The 19,854-nt window shown below is 44.7% G+C and overlaps 1 long non-coding RNA gene across 1 annotated transcript; it reads right to left on the reverse strand.

Moving 5' to 3' along the window:
- Positions 1-1,152: 1,152 nt before the first annotated feature.
- On the reverse strand, positions 1,153-13,625 carry LOC144380353 (uncharacterized). Its single transcript, XR_013444489.1, has 3 exons — positions 13,461-13,625; positions 12,550-12,708; positions 1,153-1,963 (listed from the first exon to the last, which is right to left on the reverse strand). It is a non-coding gene; the product is annotated as an uncharacterized LOC144380353 (long non-coding RNA).
- Positions 13,626-19,854: the final 6,229 nt, after the last annotated feature.

Raw genomic sequence — 19,854 nt, forward strand, 5'->3', positions numbered from 1 at the left:
GAGAGTTCAGTGCCAAACTCATCAATAGCTACAGGACCTGGTAATACCCTTCCCCTCTTCTGCCTTAATCAATCAAAGATGTAAAACAGCTGATGTTATTTAATATGTGTGAGACACTAAGTGGTCTGTATAATAAATCACGTAAACCTCACAACAACCCTAAGAGAAAGTAATGTGATTATACTCTTTTAAGAAAAGGGGCACAGAAGCCAAGGACACAGAGCTAAAAGTGGTAGACCTGAGACTCAAGCACAGTTAAGCTCTTTATTATACTAGCCTGCCTCTTGGAAAAATAGTACAACTATTGAGAAATGTGAAACTTGAAATCTCATCTGTGAAAGGACCCTGACCCTGTCACCAGTTCAGGCCCTCCTGGAAGCAAATACCAAGACAAGAGTTGACATACAAGAGATTTATTGGGGGAAACACCTATGAAAGATACAAGGAGAAGGAGCAGGAGATGGGGAGAGCCTTTAGACTGTCAGGTCTACCTCACATCTGTGAAAAGAGAAGTAAGGAGGGAGGATTAGGCAGAAAGAGTCCCAGACTGTAGTGCAATAAGGAGAAAGTCTGTACCAGGCCAATGGAGAGTATAAGCAAAGATCAAAGGAATCGTCCAATGAGCAGAAATGGCCCAGCTCTAGCTGCGCAACTGTGCTCCGTGATAGTGTGGGAGCAGTCTGGGGAAAGTGTGGCCTTAGCATAAATGTCAGGGGAGCTCCAAAGGTTCTTTGGAGGAAACAGCTGTGTGTCTCCATGGCTACCACAGACCTGGTGACTTTTTCCTGGCAGTCATCCACATACCTTCTACTGATTGGAGCCTGAATTTTTGCAAGGAACCTGAAGACAATCCCTTCTATACGAAGCCACCAGAGGGGCTCCCACTCTCAAGCACTGTCACCTAAAAGCCTGGGTATCCTGGTTAGCAGAGGGCTCTATCCAGGGTCTGGGAGCCTCAGTGCTTTCTGCTCTGGAGTTGGCTAGGCAAGTCACTTCTTAGACATGTGATGGGGATACCAGCCTTCTGTGTGAGCAGGGAAGTGGTGAGAACCCCAGAGCACCAGGTCCTGGAGGCTGCTGACCACCCACCATTAATGCCTCCAAAAGCATCTTCACACCAATTTACAATTGGATGATGGCCCTGGCCCCCAAGTCATGGGCAGGGCCTGCAATGCATAGGGATGTTCACACAGGAGGTGAAAACCCTTTTCTCCTAAGCTGTTGGACCACATGCCTTTGCAAGTTCCCTTTACCCGGAGTCTTCTCTGACTCCGGGCCTGGGCTGACACAGACATCAGAGGCACTGCATGCACACAGCAATGTTCAGGGCAGAATCACCGACACAGGCTGGGGCACATTGAGGCCCTTTGGGGAGTCTGCGCAAGGAGGGTCGAAGAGGGATGGGTGACGTCTTGTCTGAGGTCTAACCCCATTTGTGGAAAAGCTAATTCACTAGACTCAGAAGAAGAGCCAGCTCCTTCTGCTTCAGCCCCAGGTTACCTGGTCAGACCCAGGTCAGACATCTACCTACTCAAAGACCGTCCCAACCAATGCTTCCAGTTAGGAATCCTTGGGACTTTATCTCCTCCCCTTCAAAAAGTTCCCCAAAAGAGAAGGGGGAAAGGGGGGAAAGGCCAAGTGCTCTGACCTGCAATGGGGACCGCTGTTGCCCTCCAGATAAGTGTGGCCAGGACAATTTGGCCACCAGCCTCAGAGGGTTTGGTGCCTGCTGCAGGCTGGAGCAGAGAAACCAAAATCAGACCCACCCTGGAGAGACAAGTGTGACTTGGGTGAGCCTTTCCACCTCCTACCTGAGCACCGCCCCTCTGAGCACCAGCGGGGTGGATTCTTCCTGTCTTGTCAGACTGGCACAGTGAGCCTCTGGAAACTTCTCTCGCTCCAACTGGAATCCAGCCCGACCAGCATCCATCAGGCTGCCATTGCCATGGCCTTGAAGAATGGTCTGGAAATGTGAAGATCTCCCAAAATGGCATCACAGTGAAAATCAAAAGCCAAGGGCACATTCATTCTTGCTTTGCTTCACAGAAAATGTTCTGTTATCACACGTGTCACTTTTTCTTTACAATTTGTAATTTTTTGTTTCAGTGCTTTGGAAAAAGCATTTGCCTTTGAATTCTTATGAATATTTTCTTTTAGTTTCTTTTTCTCACTTTATAGTTTTTATTCCCTCTGGGCACACAGAAAACCATACTTCCTATCCCCAGAGCACCCCCAGCCTCTTGCTGTTGGATAAGGCCACACGACTAACTTGAGCTAGTCAGCCCTGTGCAGCAGTGATTTCTATTACTTCTAGACTATTATTTTAAGGAGGAGTGAGAGATCTCCATGACACTCTCCACATGCCAGTGACTAGCGATATTCCAGGTAGTGGAGCTTCTGTCAGCTGGGATCCCTAACAGACTATGGGAAGCAGAGCCCTCTCACTCCTGACCTTCACCAACATATGTTGGGCATTTATTGTGTGCTAGACGTAAACCTTTGCTGCGTTAAGCCACAGGGGTTTGGGGGGTGGTTACCCCAGCATAAGCTTAGCTTAACCTGACAAACACAGCAATGGCTCTCAAAATTTAGAGTGCAATAGTCACTTGTGAAACTTGTTAAAATGCCTATTGTGTCACAAAAATATACTGGGGGACAGATTTATGGCTTAGTGATGATTACTCTTTTAGCTGATTTAATAGATCCTTTAAAACTGTATACATTTTCATTTTTAACCTTATAATAGTATTTGTTATCCAGGTAATAGATACTCTCTTTGGAAAAACAGAAGACACAAGCAACAAGGAAAAATTAACATAAAAATACAGACTTCTGCCACACAGAGATATTGCTAACCTTCTGATGTTATTGTGTCAGGAATTTTCTTGTGAAAAAAGACCATCTTTTCCCTACAGGATAGGAATGGAAAAAAGAATCCATACTGCTCCTTTCGAGAGAGCTCTATCAACTCTCCTAACAACCCCCACCCCGCGCGAGCGCGCGCACGGGCACACACAGACACACACGCGCGCGCAGGAGTGTACACCTCAGGGCCGGAGCGTAGGGAATGCCGTCCCAGAAAGGATTGTCCGCCCGCCCCCACCCGCGGGGGCATCCCGGTATCAGCCACGCTTGCGCCCATCTGCTGGTATCCGGGGTGCTTACCTCGCTTTCTCCATCTTTCGCTCCACACGTCCACATCCTCCGCACTAGGAAGCTGACACCCACGCAGGGTTCCCGCCCACCTCCCCAGCATTCCCCATTGCCCACCATTTTCTGAATCTAAATGGCTAGAGGGCGTGGCTGTGGTGTGAGAAGTGCAGAACAGGACCTGCGGGGGGTCCTTTTACCCTCCCTTTTCCTTTCCAGTGACTTGCAGGTGCCTCCCACCTTCACACTGACTTGCGGGGAACCCAGGCGTGTTCCTTCTCCTCTTTTTTACCTGGGCCAGAGACCAGCCTGCTTTCAATGCAATAGGGAGCTGGTACCCAATCCTGACCGCCCGTTCCCTCCCCAGCTCCCTCACCCAAGCCCACATTTTTTGCCCCCAAATGAACCCGCGCAGGGGCAGAAAAGGGGTAGAGGCAGTGCAGTCCTGACTCGCTTTGGTGTTCGCCCTCGCCTTTGGATATCCTCTGCCCTTTCAAACCTCCTTAGATCCAGGGCAGGCAGTAGTCTCCTGTTCTGTGTGGGGTACAGAAGCGCACCCGCCTGCCTCCAACGTAATAGGGAGACGGTGCTCAGGCGGGAAAGAGGACTCAGACTACAGTGACTTAAATTCACGTCTGCTTTTTGCCCAACGAAGCCAGTGTTATCAGTGAGCTCAGGTCCCCCCAATTAACCCTCCTTACAGCACTGCAGCCCAAGCCTGGTCGCCCCTCCCCAGCCGGTCTCCTCCCTCTCCCACACAATTTGACTTAGTCTTTTCAGTCTTTGCCAGAAACATGAAAAGTGTATCATTGCCCTGGAATTTATACTTGCCTTTCTCAGATTATCAGGGAGGATCAACCCGTTGGGGTTAATCGACCGTGTCTCCTTTTTTTCTCTCCTGCTCCCTACACTGTCCACCTCCCCTCCCCCAAGACCCAGAGATCTGCCATATCCCTTGCAGTCCTGCCCAGGCACTTAAATGGGATTGAGGAAATGAGGCTCCATGTGAGACTGAGAGATTTATACTAGATTTTTAAAAAAATATTTGTCAGTTCTGTTCTATACGATTATTACCATTACTGATAATAGTAATATCCACCTACATCCAGTTTGTCATTAGAAAATAGAAAAGAGGGGCGCCTGGGTGACTCAGTTGGTTAAGCGACTGCCTTCGGCTCAGGTCATGGTCCCGGAGTCCCATGATCCAGTCCCGCATGGGGCTCCCTGCTCAGCGGGGAGTCTGCTTCTCCCTCTTCCCCTCCTCCCTCTCATGCTCGCTCTCTCGTTCTCTCTCAAATAAATAAAATCTTTTTAAAAAAAAAAACTACTTTAAAAAAATAAAAGAAAGAAAGAAGAAAGAAAGGAAGAAAAAAAGAAAGAAAATAGGAAAGAGCTATTTATTGTCATTTGGGAAGCAGGTGGTAGATTCAAGGGGGGGGTGGTAAACAAATAATCCAGCCACCTGTTTTCCCTGCTCAATAACAACACAAATATCGATCCTTTAGGCAGCCACTTATTTGGAAGTTTGAAAGGTACAGAGCAGCTGGAGGCTCCCCTTGTGGGGGAGGGGCGGTTTTCCATGAAGTCAGCCTCTGAGGTCATATAATCTCATAATACCAAGGACACCTTGGAATTTCAGATTTTAAAAGCTGGTCACAATGTTCTGGTCTTCAAAATTATTATTAATTCAACCTCCACAGTTGATCTATTTCCCACTTCCCTACCACATTCACATCCCTGTTAACCCTTTCCAATTGCAACCAAAAATTTTCTACTACTTAACACCCCAGGGATAGATCTAGGTTGTGGGGCCTGAAACTTACAATTTGGGGGACCCTCTTTAAGAAAAGAAGCATTAAAAAGGTATGTGTGATGCAGGCAATTAGGTACCAAAGTTAATATTTATTTATAATGAGCAAAGAAATGACAAAATTTGGACAGCTGACATATGTGAAACATCCCAATTTCCATAGAAATGTTGACACAAAATGAACAAACTTTTTAGAATTTCTAAAAGTAAGAAAGACTTTTATTCAAGCCCAAGGTGGGACGACTGCCTGGGAAACATGCTGTTCGCAGGAAAGAAAGTGTTCAGGAGAATGAATAGTTTTTACAGGGTTATATACTTTTTACATCTTAGAAAAACTCAAAAGACTATAGCATATTGGCAGGAATCATGAGTTTTATTGTAAAGAAATGCAGGGTGTGGGAGCAATGATCAATATCTCAAGGACAAGATGGTTTTCCTTTAGGCTACTCTTTCACAAAGCAGGTGTACAATGCATGCGTAGTGGGCCATAAATCAGGCTTTTGGTTTAAACAAAGTTCATATATAGTCATGTTGACTTAGAAATCTAAAATGACTTCCCTTGTTTATCAGGCCTTTATAGAGAGTTTTTCTCTCATCCCAAATAACATTTTTATTAACTGCCTGGTACACCTCTGACCTTTTCTCCTACAATTTTTTTGGCTACAAATCCCTTGATCCTCTCTTCATATGACATCTTTGTTATATCATTTTTCCTAGAGAAAATGTTAAGATAATTCAATCTTTCCTTTGCATGGAAATTAAATTATTATGATTATGTGATTATAATCAATTTATTACGATTATTGATAGACGTTTCAACTTTACTACTCATTACTGGTGAAGGCAAATTTTTAGTATTGTCAAATTTGAATAAATTGCTGTCAACCTCTCTCAAGTTTCTTTCTTATGTGGGCTTAAGATTTATTTTAAACTTTCTTGTGCACATTCTTATCTTAAATATTCTTAATAATGATGCAGTGTCATGCCAGTGTCCTGAAGGGGAACAGAATTTGCCACCCCAAAATGTGTCTCTTTGGCATATTTGGCATAAGGATTATTTTAGGCTGATTATTCTTTAAAAAACAGCATCCAGGGGCGCCTGGGTGGCTCAGATGGTTGAGTGTCTGCCTTCTGCTCAGGTCCTCGGGTCGTGATCCTAGGGTCCTGGGATCAAGCCCCACATCGGGCTCCTGGCTCAGCGGGGAGCCTGCTTCTCCCTCTCCCTCTGCCTCTCCCCCTGCTCACGCTCTCTCTCTGTATCTCTGTGTCTCAAATGAATAAACATAATCTTTAAAAAATGAAATAAAATAAAAATAAAAAACAGCATCCACAGGAAAAGCTCTGAAAACTGAATAGAACTTACCCTTTTGAAAGAGGCATTTACATCTATAAGGGAAACCTCAATTTTTTTTTTTTTTTAAGATTTTATTTATTTATTTGAGAGAGAGAGAATGAGAGACAGAGAGCATGAGAGGGAGGAGGGTCAGAGGGAGAAGCAGACTCCCTGCCGAGCAGGGAGCCCGATGCGGGACTCGATCCCGGGACTCCAGGATCATGACCTGAGCCGAAGGCAGTTGCTTAACCAACTGAGCCACCCAGGCGCCCCGGGAAACCTCAATTTGTAAGGGTGTCTCCCTTCTCTGTATACCAGGAAAAAAAGGATGACTAATTCTCTAAGAACTCTTGGGGTACTTGGCTGCCTAAGTTGGTGGAGCATGACACTTGATCTAGGGATCATGAATTTGAGCCCCATGTAGGGTGTAGAGATTACTTAAAAAAAAAAAATCTCTAGGAACTCTTATCAATGGGGAAGGCAAAGACCTAAATCTGCCTAACAACCTTACCCTAGTTTACTGTGCTTTGCCTGGTAACTTCCCTTAACTGACTCCCCCACTCCCAACATCTTCCTTTGTCCTTAGCTGGAATTGGTATTTAAGGTGGTGACTTGGGCCATTTTGGGGAGCTACTCAGTTTTTCTGGGCTTCTCCCATGTATACAGGAGATATACATGTTATTAAACTTATTTGATTTTCTTCTGTTAATCATTTATTACAGGAACCGGGGTTGGGGGCGGTTCTCAGCCAAGAACCCAGAAGGGTAGAGAGAAAATTATTTTTCTTCCCCTACCCCCTTCAAGGCCATCCAGCTGGACTAAGAATTACATTTACATGAGACAGATTAAGAGGGGGAAAATAAAAGCTTTATTATGTGCACACAGAGGCCCAGGAATGAAATTGAGACCTAAAGAAATGACCAAAGCGGCTACTTTTTATACTTTTTAGACAAAAAGACTAAATAAATCTGTGAGGAATTGATAGGACAGAGAAAACTTAACTTTGGGAGCTTTAAGAATTTGGGCTGGGGTAGTAAATTAGTAAAAAGTAACAAGAGTTGTTTCTACAGCCTTCTCAGCCCTGAATTCCCTATCTCTGGTGATAAGGATGTTTCTTTACCCCCTGGGACAGGGAGGGGACCTTTCCCATGGGAGGCTTATTTTCTGTTATCAGGAGGACAGAGGAGGGTCTGAGCGTCCTTCTTGCACAAGCTGTTTCTTAAGTAACTTTTATTTAAAATAATCATATGCCAGGGGTGCCTGGCTGGCTCAGTCAGTAGAGCATGTGACTCTTAATCTTGAGGTCTTTTTTTAAAAAATATTTTATTTATTTATTTGTGAGAGGGAGAGAGAGAGAGAGATTGAGAGAGAGAGAGAGAGAGAGAGAGAGAGAGAGAGAGAGAGAGAGCGGGGGAGGGGCAGAGGCAGAGGGAGAAGCAGACTCCCTGATGAGCAGGGAGCCAATGTGGGGCTCGATCCCAGGACCCCGGGATAATGACCTGAGCTGAAGGCAGACACTCAAGCGACTGAGCCACCTAGGCGCCCCTTGATCTTGAGGTCTTGAGTTCAAGCCCCATGTTGGGAGTAGAGTGTCCTTTTTTAAAAAAAGGAAATAGATAAATCAGTCAATCAATCAATCATATGCCAAAATGGCACATTTTAGGGCAGCCTGCCCTTGGCCCCTACAATGGTATCTTAGTCGATGTCAGTATTTCATGCCAAATCACCCAGAAATTAATATGAACCTGTATAGATATGATTGGGCAAAGCCACAAACACGGTTGATGTAAGAAAGACAGAAATCCATTTTTGATAAATCATATTGTACATACAGGACAGCAATGGAAGTCAAGACTAAAAAAATATCTTGGGATCAGCTAATGAAGTCGGAAATAGTGTCAAATGCTGGTACATGGCTGGTGTTAAACAATCATGCCTTTAATTTGAGTTATAAGATTTGTTCATGGGGGCGCCTGGGTGGCTCAGTTGGTTAAGCGACTGCCTTCAGCTCATGTCATGATCCCGGAGTCCCGTGATCGAGTCCCACATTGGGCTCCCTGCTCAACGGGGAGTCTGCTTCTCCCTCTGACCCTCCCCCCTCTCATGGTCTCTCTCTCTCTCCCTCTCATTCTCTCTCTCTCTCAAATAGATAAATAAAAATCTTAAAAAAAAAAAGATTTGTTCATGGTTCACTAAGCGTATGAAATGCATTAAGAAGGCAGCATTAGGCTCATTAGCCTTAGACTCACACCAACCCTGGTTTGAATCCTAGAGTTTCTACTCACCACCTTGTGCAGCCTTACTAGTAATTACTTAATTATACCTAGAAGGGACTGAGAAACACATGGATCAATTATCCAATTAAACCTAAACTAAATGTAATTCCAAATCACTTCCTCTTAGCTTGATGTAAAACATGCCTGCATCTATCTCACCACCAAAAATGCGACAGGAAGTAGGAGTGGAAGAAGACAGTAGTCTTAAATTGCAGTCAACATTCTTGCTCCAACTAACTTTACAAAAATATATGAGACATAGCATGGCCCCTATATTAGTTTTCTATTGCCATGTAACAAAATACCATACTTAGCTGTTTAAATTAACACCTATTTATTTGGCTCACAGTTTGGTAAGTCAGAAGTCCAGATGTGTTATAACAGGGTTTTCTGCTCGGGATCTCTTAAGGCTGAAATCAAGGTGTCAGCCAGGCTGCATTCTCATATGGAGCTTAGAGCCCTTTTTCAAGCTTACATGATTGCGGCAGAATTCATTTTCTTGTGGTTGTAGGATTAATAAGATCATACTTTGCTCCTAGCCAGTAGCTGGAGTCATTCTCAGCTTAGATGTCACATTCCTTGCCACATGGCCCCTCTATCTTCAAAGCCAAAAGTGGAAGAGCCCCCTCGTGTTGAATCGCTTTCATGCTTCAAATCTCTCTGACATGAGGATGGGCCATCTCTTTAAGGGCTCATCTGATTAGGTCAGGCTCACTTAGTGACTGCCCTTTGATTAACTCAATGATTTGAGACTCTGATAGCATCTGAAAAATCTCTTTTGCCGTGTAATGTAACGTAATCACAGGTGTGATACCTCATATTCACAGGTTCCATCTAAAATCAAGAGGAGGGAATTAGGGAATTATGAAAGTGTGAAGGTCACTGAGGGGACCATCTTAGAATTTTGCTAACTATAACCCTTCCCAGAGGCCTTATATGGTGCCCATATGAATCCAGGGGCCATGAAACGTAGGTGTCATTAGCTTCAAGGTGAATTCACCTCTGCATTACCTCTACCCATTCTGAGTTTTTCACTTCACCTATACAATCGTATCCTGCTAACGGGACCCCTAAGCCTCACAACCATACACAATCGTGAATTAGTTACTGCTTATAGTTCTAACAGAAGTTATAAACTAAATTGACCAACACCGATTTTGCATTTAGCTAGACTGGGGATGGTAGAGCCTTATATCTTGGGCATGCAATGAAAAGCAGTCATGATTTCTTATATATCCACCAGAGTATGTTAGGTTGAGGCTAGATAGGGTGGGAGAGACACAAAGGCCAACCACAAAGAAATGGTCCTTGTTCTCTAGAGACCTTTGGGAACCTCATACTTTGCCTGCTATGTGCCCCACATGAGGATGGTTGCTTTGAATAGGCTAGTGGGTTATTCCACACATGGCCTCCCAGCAGTCTGTGAGGTAGGGATTATTAGCAAGTCTCCAAATAAGAATTTGGAGAGAACAATGTCCAGTGTGGATTGGAGTTATGAGAGAAAAATTCAAAGGAGCAGTAAATGACCAAATCAATCTTCATGTTGCCATTCTCAAGTGCTCTGGATGGTAACCCCACAATCCATTGAATAATCTTAGATTCTATATCTTGACATTCAGGGCTCTTCAGGATACAACCTGATTCACATATTCTCAGCTTTGCCAACCATTTTTCCTCTGCTCCAGCCAAAAGACCCCTAATCAGTGTGTGACCCAAACATGCTTTATACTTACCCACTCTGTGCTCTTGCTGTACCATTATCCTAAAATGAGAAATTCCCTCAGACTTGATAGTATAAAGGAATAGGAATAGGCAACATAAAGGAAAATATATCTCATAAAGAAATTGTTCTTTGGGATATTTCAGGAACATACAAGTAGGGGCCCCTGGGTGGCTCAGTCGGTTAGGCATCTGGCTTTGGCTCAGGTCAGGATCCCAGGGTCCTGGGATCGAGCCCCGCATTGGGCTCCCTGCTCAGCGGGGAGTCTGCTTCTACCTCTGCCTCTCATTCGTGCTCTCTCTCTCTCTCTCAAATAAATAAAATCTTTTTTTAAAAAAGAACATACAAGTAGACCACAGGTCTGAGAGACATGAGAAGCCAGCCCTATGACAGCAAAGGCTTCCCGCCACCATTGCTTCTGGAGAAAACCAGCTAGTTTAGTTCAACCTAGAGAAAAAGGGATTCTTTCAGAGCACTATAGACCCATTGCTTGGTTTGTAGTCTATGTCTGATTTCATCACTTATCATGGTACATACATGATCTCCTTCACTTTGAACACTTTTGATCCTTTCTCCCATCCTTTCTCATGCTTCCCCTTTTGCTATAAGTTCCTCAATTTGTTTCCATGCACTTTTTTTTTTAAAGATTTTATTTATTTGACAGAGAGAGAGCGAGAGCAGGAGCACAAGCAGGGGGAGTGGGAGAGGGACAAGCAGGCTTCCCACCTAGCAGGGAGCCTGATGTGGGGCTCGATCCCAGGACCCTGGGATCATGACCTGAGCCGAAGGCAGAGACACTTAACAACTGAGCCACCCAGGTGCCCCTTCGGTGCACTTTTTGAATAAACATTCTAGAACTTTTCTTCTGCCAAACTGAGTATAGTTGGAAATATTCTCCTCCCAATGAAGTAGATCTTCACCAGCCTTGCTCACACAAAAAAAAAAAAAAAAGAAAAGAAAGAAAAAGAAAAAGAAAAAAGCCCTTAAGTGCACAGCATTGAAAACTCCTTCTCTGAAAAGCAAACACAGAAGAGAGGCATTTCCAGTGCAATCTTAGAGAGAATGTCAAAGCTTACCACCTGGGGCACCTGGGTGGCCCAGTCAGTTAAGCATCTGACTCTTGGTTTGGGCTCAGGGTCGTGAGATCAAGCCCTGTGTCAGGTAGGCTTAAGATTCCTTCCCCCTTCCTCTGCCCCTCCACCATCCTCTCTCTCTTGAATAAATAAATACATCTTAAAAAAAAAAAAAAGCTTACAGCCTGGACATTAGGCCTTGGTGAAGTGGCTCACTGAGTAGCAGATGTGTTACCTTGTAGGTTAGTCCAAAATTTTTTCCGAGAGCTGACAGGATTAGGAGTTTAAAAAGCAGTGCTCCCACAGTTCTGGACTCCTCTGACTTGGTGAGCATTTCATGTTACAGGGGCTGCCAAGACCACCGACCTTTGGCCATACCATAGTGACATACAAGGCACAGATTGGGTTGCTGCATTCAGTCACATGCACTATCATCTCTTTTATATCCTTTGCATTGTATATTTGCTACTTTAATAGTGACCAAACTCATACCACTTTGAACCAAATCCAAATCGTCATTCTTGCACATCTCTGAATTTAGACTAGATTAAAAATTTATTTATTTTTTAAAAAAGATTTTATTTATTTATTTGAGAGAGAGAGCATGAGCAAAGAAGAGGGGCAGAGGGAAAAGGAGACTCCCCTCTGAGCAGGGAGCCCGATGCAGGACTCAATCCCAGGACCCTGGGATCATGACCTGAGCCGAAGGCAGACGCTTAACTGACTGAGCCACCCAGGCACCCTAGACTAAAAATTTAGAAATATGGGGCCCCCGGGTGGCTCAGTCAGTTAGGCATCTGCCTTCGGCTCAGATTATGATCCCAGGGTCCTGTGATCCAGTCCTTGGTCGGGCTCCCTGCTCTTTGGGGAGTCTGCTTCTCCCTCTCCCTCTGCCCCTGCACCTGTTGTCTCTCTCTCACTCTCTCTCAAATAAACAAATAAAATCTTTTTAAAAAAGAAATATAAATTTGTAAATGCTATATGGATACAATTTTATAAATACACTTTTGACCTATCTTACAGATGAGAAAATAGAAACAGAAGAAGATTAAATATATGCCTAAATTCATCTAGCAAGCCAGGAAAGAGATTGGCCCTGGAACCATGTCTGTGGAATCCCAACTATTCTTACTAGATTCCTTGACTAGCCTATATCATTCAGGAGGGACTTGTTCCCCACATCTCACCTTCCAGAGTTTTTCAGAATATGTTACATGGGTCTTCCCCTGGTGAAAGCTGCTGACAGAAAAGTGGGCTCCAGGCACGTTTACATGCAGCCAGGGTGGAGAGTACAGGCCTTTTCAGGTAGCAGGAGCTGAAGGAATCAGAAGGCAGGCAGGGCAGCCCTGCAGGCAAGGGGGAGGGCAGTCAGACCCTGGCAGCTGCTGCCATGGCAACGGTCTCCAGGGCCCTGGCCTTCCTCTGGGGGATCTGAGGAAGCCAAGGGTGAGTTTCTGGTGTAGGGATTCCCGTTCTCTGGTGAGGCTGCCCTTCTGTGGCAGAAACAGAGCCCCCTCCGTCTGAGCCCCTCCAGAGCACAGATTCCATGCAGGTCTGGTTTCACTTTGCAGGGCCTGTCCGCCTGGAGTCCAGGAGGAATGCCCTCTCCAGCTCAGAGGTTCCCCCTGCTGCCGCCGCCTCTGCATTCTTTCCTAATGACACCCATGGCAGCATTTTGGTCTCAAGACTAGCTGCTGTGGATTGCAGCAGGCCCTGTCCAGCCTGTAGCTCTCAGGCTCTCCCCCACTTTCGTCCCAGGGGAAATAACCAAGTGGGAAATGCAGAGACAAGAGCCTTCTCTTTTCTGCTTCTGGCCTCATCCTGACTGGGGCTGGACACACACACACTCACACCCACACACACACACACACTCACACCACACACACACACACACACACACACTCACACACACACTCTCTCTCTCTCTCTGTTCCCACTCCTATGCCCAGAGAAACAAGGAAGGGGCTCTGAGGAAAGGTGGGGTAGCAACTCAGGCTGCTGGGAAACACTCGGGGGCTGGGAAGGCAGGTCCGACCTGGGCCAGAAGGAGGCAGTACCAGGTTCTGGGCTGGGCAGGAGGACCCAGGCTGTCACTTACTTGCTGGAGGGCTCTGGAGGCCCAGGAGGCTTCTCTTCCTCTTCAGGCCTCTGTTCATGTCCTCCTTCTTCTCCCTAAAAGGTGGAGCAAAGGGTTGTGGGAGAACAAGGAACGAGGTCCCTTCCAGCTCCAGGCTGCCTGCCATGGTGAGGAAGGGCTTCTCTTAGGAACAGCATTTGGTCTGAATGGGGACCTCTCCAGACTGTGGTGCTGCTTTTCCCACGCTCCAGACAAGGTCAGAGCGCAGAACCTGTGCTATGCTGGCCTTCCCTGCCGGGCTCCAACATACACACTCACAGCCTTACTCTTGGCCTCAGGGACTCTCAGACGGGCCCAGGACAATCCCAGTCTGAGGTCTGGATGACAGAGGTTGGAATAGAGCAGACTGATTCACGGTCTTGGATAACTGGTTCAAAAAACTTATATTTAAGGAGTGCTTTTCTGTCTTCTGTCCTGTATATGCTGATTAATAAGACACAAATGTCCCTGAGGAGTTCATTGACTAATGGGGGCGATAGATGTCTAAACATAGTTTTTGTTTTTGTTTTTTAAGATTTTATTTATTTGTCGGAGACAGAACAAGCAGGGGGAGCTGCAGAGGGAGAGGGAGAAGCAGGCTCCCCACTGAGCAGGGAGCCTGATGCGGGGCTCAATCCCAGGACCCTGGGATCATGACCTAGACCAAAAGCAGATGCTTAACCAACTGAGCCACCCAGGTGCCCCTAAACGTAGTTTTAACACATGATAATAATAAAGTCCAAGCCACCTGGTGATTTAGGAGCACCAGGAAAGGACACCTAATTCAGCTTGCTCTGATGACTGTCAGGGAAGTCCTCTGGGAGGAAATGATACTTTAGTTGAGTTTTAATGATTGAATAGGATTTTGCTTAACAGAGAAGGGGAGGCCCAGAAGTGGCAGGGAAAAAAGCTTGAGGCAAAGGCATGGAGGCTTGGCCTCAAGAGTCTGACTGGACCAGACCAGTCAAAGTCTGACAAGAATTCAGATGACAAATGTCCATTACAGAGGCCAGTTTGGCAGTGTACCCTAAATGTACCATATAACCCCACAGTCCCCCTTCTAGTCATGAATTCCTGAGAAATACTTACACATATGCACAGGGAGGCATGCAGAAAACATGTCATTGCAGCATGTTTGTAATAGTAAGACATTGGAAACCATCTCAATCTCTATCATTAAGGAATAAACTACAGTATGTTCGTTCACACTATGCAATGTAAGCAGCCGTTACATATGACCGAAATCTATAGGTCTAACGTGGGGTTTTTTGAGCACAGCAAGCAATTAACTCAATTCTGACACTGAGGGAGTGTCCAATACCATAGGTTAAGGGCTCAGTCCCACAGGACTGCACCCCACCCCCTTCAGATGCCAACCCTAAGTCCAGGTCGTCACTTGTGCTTCTCACCTACTAGATCAGAGGTTCCCATGACTCCATCGGGGGATTCAATTAACTTGCTAGATTGGTTCACATTTACTTATGTTTTCTAGTTTATTACAGAGGATGTTATAAAGGATACAGAATGAATAACTGGATGAAGAGGTACAAAGGGTAAGGTCCAAAAGGGTCCTAAACGCAGGAGCTTCTGTCCTCACAGAACTGGGGTGTGCCACCCTCCCAGGATGTGGATGCATTCACCAACTTGCAAGCTCATAAAATCTTGTTGTTCAAAAGCTTTCATATAGCTTAGTCTGCAGCCTTCCCCACCTTCCCCTTCCCAAAAGTTGGTGAGAGGGGCTGAAAGTTCAACTTGGTCTTTCTAGTAAGCAGTGCCATCTTGAGGCTATCAAAGGGCCCAACCCTGGATCACCTTATTAGCATAAACTCAAAAGGGGCTCTTCATGAATGCCAAAAGACATTCCGACCGCTCAGGAAATTGTAAGGGTTTGAGGAGTTTTATGCCAGGAACTGGAGACAAAAACCAAATATATTTCTTGTTATATATCACAATAGGTAACAACATGGATAGATGGATAGATTTCCAAGACACACAGTTGAATAAAACAAAAAAACAACAAAAAAAACAACAAAAAAAACATTTGTCGAATGAAATGTAAGGTATAATGCCATTTAAATAATGTCATTTAGATGCAATGAATATGTGTGTGTGTGCACGTGTGTGCAAGTGTGTGTGCGTGTGATTTGTGTCTTCTCATGTGAATTACTTCTCCATGTACTTTGCTCATTTTCTATTGGGTGAGTAGAGATTTATATTTTTCAAAGATATCTCTAGATCTGTAATATGTTTTAAATATTTCATCCCAATTTCTCTTGTGCCATTTAATATTCTTTTAGATTTTTTTTAAAGATCTTGAAAGACATAATTCCTTTTTTTAAAAAAAGATGTTATTTATTTATTTGACAGACAGAGAGAGAGCACAAGTAGGCCAAGCAGCAGGCAGAGGGAGAGGGAGAAGCAGGCTCCCCATTGAGCAGGAAGCCCAACACAGACTCGATCCCAGGATCCCAGGATCCTAGGATCATGACCAGAGCCGAAGGCAGATGCTTAACCGACTGAGCCACCCAGGTGCCCCAAAAGACATAATTCCTTATTAATTTTTGTTGCAAAAGTGTGCTTATAGGGGTGCCTGCTGGCTCTGTTGGAAGAGCGTGCAACTCTTGATCTTGGAGTCGTGAGTTCCAGCCCCACGCTGGGTGTAGAGATTACTTAAAAATATATATTTTATTATTTTTTTTTTTAAAGCATGCTTGGGGCGCCTGGGTGGCTCAGTCGGTTAAGTGTCTGACTTCAGCTCAGGTCATGATCTCAGGGTCCTGGGATCGAGTCCCACAAGGGGGAGGGGAGCTCCCTGCTCAGAGAGGGGTCTGCTTCTCCCTCTGCCTCTGCCTCTCCCCTCTACCCCCCACTGCTCATGCTCGCTCTCTCAAATAAACAAATAAAATATTTTAAAAAATAAAAAAAATTAAAAGCATGCTTGTAGCAAAAAATTCAAGCTCAACAAGAGTGGGACATGAGAGTGGGGGGTGTTCCCAACTTTTCTGACATCCAAAAATGAATACTGTTAGACTCAGCAATAAGAAAGAAGGTGTGAAATTTTAGAAGTAAGGCCTAATGATTAAGAGTTCTGACTTAGGAGTCAGACAAATTTGAGTTCAAATCCAGATTCCTCCACTTACTGGCTGTGTGATCCTGTGTAAGAAACCCAGATTTTTTGAGCTTCAGTTTCTTTATATATATACTAAGGTAATAATGCCTTCCTCAATGAGTTGAAATGATTAAAGAAGATCCCAAATATAAAGTACCTGGCCCGAGGTAGTTTCTTGATCATTTTGAATTTTTCCCCACCTCCAAACAAAGCTGGTGTTCTTTCCTCAATCTTATGCTCTTTGGGGGACCTGTACATTCATGCGGCCTTCAGACACAGGCCTCTAAGATCAAAGAAAACAATTTTATCTTCACTATAATATATATACAATAAACAATATATCTTCACATCTAGGGGTGTGGTTGATGGAATATAGATGAATATCATGGCACATGTGCAAAGAAAAATGAAGGAATAAATAAAATATATGCTGTAAAATAAAACTACAAATATATGAATAACACATAAAAGTATCTGAATAATATATTTTATTAACATAAAAGGAATATACACACAATGTAAGCACATACATGTCAATATTAACAATTTCTCTAAGTAGAGGAACTATAGGTAATTTATATTTTCTTCTATACTTTCCTACACACGCAGATCTTTCTGGTAGAAACATGTAACTTCCACAATCAGAAAAAATACAAAACAGTAAAAGACCTTTCAGTTTAAACATACACACACATGCACACACATACTTATCTTGACTTGAGACAGGGAAAAACCATCTAAGTATACGTTGCTTCTTGTGCTACCTCAGCCCCCAAGAAGAGGTTGATACTGTGTCAGTCCAGTGTGAGTCAGGGTTGAGGTATTCCCCTCCCCAATGTCAACTCTTCTTCCCCCACCCTCCAGTAGTTTCTCTCTTTCCCTCTTTCCTTTGTTAGCTGTGTTCAACTCATAGTTCTGGCTCTGGTCACCAGATGGCGTGCTTACTTCTACTTTCTTAATACTATTTAAAACCAATATTGTCTTGGTAAAGAGGTTTAAAGAAAAAGTTCATTTTTTTACACTTAGGGTATGAATCAGTACATTCAGTACAGTCCCACTTTCGTTTGAAAAATACATATTCATAGAAAAGGGTAGAAGGGTATACAAGTGCATTCTTCATTCATTTAATTCAATAAATATTCAAAGAGTCCTTACTACATGTCAGGTACCACAAGCCACAATCCATATTTCCATGCCAATCTCTTTTCCAAACTCTATCTAACTGCCTACTGGACATTTCCATCTGGAGAAAAATAATAATGTAAAAACTCACCCAAATGCACAAACCAACAAGGACACAATACTTGGTAAGTCTAAATCAATTATTCTCTAAGGCCCGAAAAACTACAATCTAAATTGGAGGCAGTGTGGGACGCCTTGCTGGCTCAGTTGGTGGGGCATGTGACTCTTGACCTCAGGGTTGTGAGTTTGAGCCCCAGGCTGCGTATAGAGCTTACTTTTATTTTTTATTTACTTATTTTTTAAAAGATTTTATTTATTTGACAGAGAGAGACACAGCGAGAGAGGAAACACAAGCAGGGGGAGTGGGAGAGGGAGAAGCAGGCTTCCCCGCAGAGCAGGGAGCCCAATGTGGGGCTCGATCCCAGGACCCCGGGATCATGACCTGAGCCGAAGGCAGATGCCCAACGACTGAGCCACCCAGGCGCCCCTAGAGCTTACTTTTAATTAATTAATTAATTAAATTGTAGTGCATAGAGTGGGGAGAGGGCAGAATTTGATTCAGACAAATCTGAATTGGAACAGAGGATCTGTCTCTGCTTTATCTGTATAATTTTATTCCTTATTCATAAAAATAATTGAGTTTGGTTAGTATTTCTGAATGAGAGAGGAAAGAATCTCTGGGTATTTTACAAAGAGCCTGAACCTGATCTCTCAGGTATGCTACTTCATACTGAGGGGCTCCCACTCTCAAGCAATGTGTCATAGAAGTCAGATCATTCTGATTAAAAGAGGGCTTTCTCTAGGGTCTGGGACCCTAAATGCCTTTTGCTCTGGGGTTGACCAGGCAAGCTGCTTCTTGGATATGTGATTGAGATCCCAGCCTTCTGTTTGGGCAGGGAGTTAGTTAAGAGGCCCAGAGAGCCAGGCTGTAGATGCTCCTGACCCTCTACCACCAATGCCCTTGGCCCCCAAGTCATGGGCAGGGCCTGCAATGCATAGGGATGTTCACACAGGAGGTGAAAACCCTTTTCTCCTAAGCTGTTGGACCACATGCCTTTGCAAGTTCCCTTTACCCGGAGTCTTCTCTGACTCCGGGCCTGGGCTGACACAGACATCAGAGGCACTGCATGCACACAGCAATGTTCAGGGCAGAATCACCGACACAGGCTGGGGCACATTGAGGCCCTTTGGGGAGTTTGCGCAAGGAGGGTCGAAGAGGGATGGGTGACGTCTTGTCTGAGGTCTAACCCCATTTGTGGAAAAGCTAATTCACTAGACTCAGAAGAAGAGCCAGCTCCTTCTGCTTCAGCCCCAGGTTACCTGGTCAGACCCAGGTCAGACATCTACCTACTCAAAGACCGTCCCAACCAATGCTTCCAGTTAGGAATCCTTGGGACTTTATCTCCTCCCCTTCAAAAAGTTCCCCAAAAGAGAAGGGGGAAAGGGGGGAAAGGCCAAGTGCTCTGACCTGCAATGGGGACCGCTGTTGCCCTCCAGAAAAGTGTGGCCAGGACAATTTGGCCACCAGCCTCAGAGGGTTTGGTGCCTGCTGCAGGCTGGAGCAGAGAAACCAAAATCAGACCCACCCTGGAGAGACAAGTGTGACTTGGGTGAGCCTTTCCACCTCCTACCTGAGCACCGCCCCTCTGAGCACCAGCGGGGTGGATTCTTCCTGTCTTGTCAGACTGGCACAGTGAGCCTCTGGAAACTTCTCTCGCTCCAACTGGAATCCAGCCCGACCAGCATCCATCAGGCTGCCATGACCTTGAAGAATGGTTTGGAGACATGAAGATCCCCCCAAATGGCATCATACAGTGGAAAATAAAAACAAAAAAGGTCAAGGGCACAGGATTGGTTTACCATTTTGTGAACTGATCACCAAAGAACTTTAAATTTATTTCTGATCCATTTTACTCATTGGAAGGAAGAAATGCAAGGCATTACATAATGCCAGTCGTGGAAAATACATCTTGCTATTTTCTTGTCCTCAGCTTTTTATTCTGTGTATGGTCTTGCTTCGCTGCAAGAAATCTAAATTTTATGTAGTAAAATTGATGAGGCTGTTTTTAGTTTCTTAAAAATATG

Source organism: Halichoerus grypus, chromosome X (assembly GCF_964656455.1).
Source record: "Halichoerus grypus chromosome X, mHalGry1.hap1.1, whole genome shotgun sequence".
Taxonomy (NCBI): Eukaryota; Metazoa; Chordata; class Mammalia; order Carnivora; family Phocidae; genus Halichoerus; species Halichoerus grypus.